This window comes from Nannospalax galili, unplaced genomic scaffold (assembly GCF_000622305.1).
Source record: "Nannospalax galili isolate Female #2095 unplaced genomic scaffold, S.galili_v1.0 scaffold308, whole genome shotgun sequence".
Lineage (NCBI taxonomy): Eukaryota > Metazoa > Chordata > Mammalia > Rodentia > Spalacidae > Nannospalax > Nannospalax galili.
In genome coordinates, this window is record NW_008359214.1 from 2,403,008 (window position 1) to 2,406,835 (window position 3,828).

Sequence of the window (3,828 nt, forward strand, 5' to 3'; positions counted from 1 at the left end):
GATGAACATTACCATTGAAATCTACCCAATGTCTTTATAAACATACACAGGCACCAAGGATCCGAGTGCAAATGATTATGACTAGTAATAATTAGATACATACAGATTAGAGACGCATGCACCAACATCTTAGTATTAGTAGCAAAAACAATGAGTCTTTCTGTTAGAAACAGTGTATTTTGGAATGAAAAGAAGATCTTTTTGAGGTTTAAAAACTCATTCAATTTTATGTCTTATAGGGCTTATACTGAGTTCAATATTGTATAACTGTATTGATTCAACAGCGAACCTAGAAATTTTATAGCCACTTTTGAAGGAGCTGTGTGTTTGCTCTGGAAATTGTTATTAGGCATATTAAAGCTGTAATGATATGCTTCTTCTAAAAAAAATATTAAAAAATGTAGGAAACAGCAAAAGAAAGAGAGAGAGACAGAGAGAGAGAAAGAAAGAAAGAAAGAAAGAAAGAAAGAGGCACTACTGTAAGGCAGTGGAAACTTCAGGAGGAAAGGCCTACTGGGAGGAAGCTAGGTCTTTCTCTTTACTTCCTGACAGTCATGGCTAAGCAGTTCCCCACCACATATCTCACAATGACTGTATGGTCCATGGGACCATGGGTGTATGCATTTGAAATGCCATGAGTCTTTCATTTTTGAACCATTATTTACATTATAGAGCTTCAAGTGTCCCCAGACATATTTTTGTAGTCTCCCAGTCTAAGCCCTAGAGTCAACTGCTTTTCCACATAGGCTCCTGGTTTCTTTGGTCATCACATTCTTAATAATTATTATCCTAAAATTCAATAACACTGAAAGGCAACACTTTTCTAGTCATATCGAATGGACATCTTTTGCCTTATATTTACCTGTCCTTAATTTATAAATGGTGTAACTGGTTGCTGAAAGCTATGTAACTTTATTATTTCAGGAATTACATTACATCCTTGTGAACTGACATAATAACATTATTTATCAGTTATAAAGGCAGGTTTCTCTTTTAAATTAACATTTTTATCATTTCACTTTCCAAATTTAGTTCTTTAAATAGCTTATCAGAAAGGCATTATTTATGCAAATATTTTTCCTATGGGTAAAGTTTCAGAGTAGAAAAAGTAACAGACATACAATGCTGAAAATTTTCATTTTGATAAAGAAAGAGTGACTACTATGTTATCAAATTCACATTTCATGAAATATCAAAAATTGTTTTTGTCAATATTGCTAGTCTTCTGAGTAAGTAGCCCTGTGTTTGCCTCTTAGAAATAGACATTTCTTTGTGTCCATATTTCTTTATATACCACATAAAAAGACTGTCCACAGAAGTTTTTTTTAATAGTCAAAATAAAGACACTATGACTAATTACATTGACTGCCATTTAAAGGTTGTCTTTAAAAATTTATTTTAAAGATATTAAATTCACAATATTAAACAAAAATGAAATTATATGCACTACCTTACCCAATAAATAATATAAATCTAAAATGTCTACTACATTTCTTCACACCCCAAAATATAGATGAACTTTCAGTTATGAGCATTAGTTTATATATGTTCCAATGAAAATGTTAGTTTGTGGCAATTATATATCATACCAAATTTTCAGGAAATGGTTTTAAAAAGTTTTGAGAAAATATACCATTGAAAAAATGCACACTTCCATATAATGTTGCAAATTATTTGGGATGTAGAAGAATAGTGATTTTTTTCTATGATAGAATTAATTGGCCTTGATTGAGCCATTACCCTAACAAACATTCAAGGACAGTTCCTTTTTCCTCCTTCTGTGGTCCTTATAACCAATACCATTTCAAGCACAGCTGAGGTCCACAAATGTGTCTAATTATATGAAACTGTGGGAGTTATCTAAGATATATAGTAGAGGCAAATATCAGGAAATTGTCTTCATAGGAGACTGGTGATTATCTTTGCACTGAAGTATCAGTTTGAATAATTATCCACACATGGAAATATCTGCCAAAACCAAGGGAATTAATTGCAACATCACAACCTCTGATCATAACATGTCAAAAAGAAAACATGCACTAGAGAGGATGGAGAAGATAGAATTGTATTGCCTTATCCTTCCCCCCGTGTTGGACAGGGCAACTTGGTGAGAAATAATTTCCTTTTGGAGGAGAGAGGGAAATAAGTGCTGGACTCTGCCTTGAACTGCAATAGTTAACTCAGAAAAATAGTTATGCCACTATGAACTCAGACTCTGGGAACACGCATTCTTTAATCTTCCAGGCCCTAGTGTCAGGTAATACCCTGAATACCCAGGATTTAGAAATTAGTTTCCATGCTGCCTCACCTCCTGGCAAAACTTTGCATCCCCAGGCCCCCTAACACTGTGCTTGCTTGTAGTCTCCTAGATGTCAGTATTTACTCAGCACACATCCTGTTCTGAAGCCTAGTCACGTTTTCTCTTGTAGACCTAGTCTTTAAATTCACCCCTGTGAACACAGACTCCAGGCCTACATCATAGCAAGCCAGTCCCTATTGCTCCAGCTCTAGTGATTCCAAGCTATGGTAGACCAATATTCCAGACCTGATTCATCAACAAACCCACTCATGACCCATGGCAGACAGAATGTCTGGATGGACTGACAGATGAAAGGTGCCTCCCCCCCCCACCAGACAAACACATTTTGAAATAATTAAAATTAGTACCTGTTTCTTTAAATCTATAAACAAGACAATAAGAAAAATGACCTGACTAACTGTTTCTGAGTCAAGTCTTGGAGTTCAAGGCAGGCTCCAGCACAAATTTTCTTCTCCTTCCTCCAAATGGAAAATATTTCACCTCATGTTGCTCTGACTGACATTGAGGGAGGACTGACATGGTAATGCAATTCTGTCTTCCTCGTGTTCTTTAGTGTATCTTCTCTTTTTTTCTTTTTTAAAAATACATATTTTTAATTGAATTTTTGTGTATTTCATACAGAACATCTCAATCAATATTAATCATCTTTATGTCCCCTTCCCCACACTGGCACCCTTCCACAACATCCCCACTGAAATTCGTACATTCTGTCATTTGTCTTAAGGCTTATTGTGTCAAGTTAGTGTCCCCAGACATCCCTCAGTGCAAGTTCATTTACTGATGTCTGATCATTCTTTCTAAAGTCTCTCACTTTAGTAAGATCAGCTCTTCCTCACCAAGCAGTGATCAGTTGCCAATATTTCTTCAGCTAAGATTGGGTTCAGCTGTCCATTTCCCCAGTTCTATGCTGGTTTTTGTCTGTTTGAGTTTGAATAGGTCTTGTGCATGCTGACACCCTTGTTGTAGGTTCATATGAGCAGGGTCCCAGGAGCTTGTAGAACTCTATTTCCATGTGGTCATGCATCTCCTCCCTAGCTCTTTCAATCTTTCCATCCACTCTTCCACAATGGTCCCTGATCCCTGGGTGGGTGTGATTTAATATAAGAGTCCTGTCCAAGGACTAGCATCCTGTAGACTCTTAGTCTCTACAATTGGGCAGTTTGTGACTTTTTGTGTTTCTGGCCCTCTGTTGCATAGAGGGTTTCATTAATGAGAATTGAGATGTTCATTATTGTCTTCTTTACCCCTTGTTCTATGCTCCACGAGGTTTGGATGTAGAGGTTGCATTGCAGATGTGCCACTTAAACTTGGGAAATTTACAGACTGTATTTTTTTTAATTATTTATTTAATAAACATAATTAGAAGAAACATTTCATTACAACAGCATTGACACATTCCATAACAATTTCCAGAGATAAGATACATCTCTTTCAAAACTGGCTGTAAATTTTTAGGTTTACAGTTGAATTAATAGAGTTATACAATATTGAACTCAGTATAAACCCTA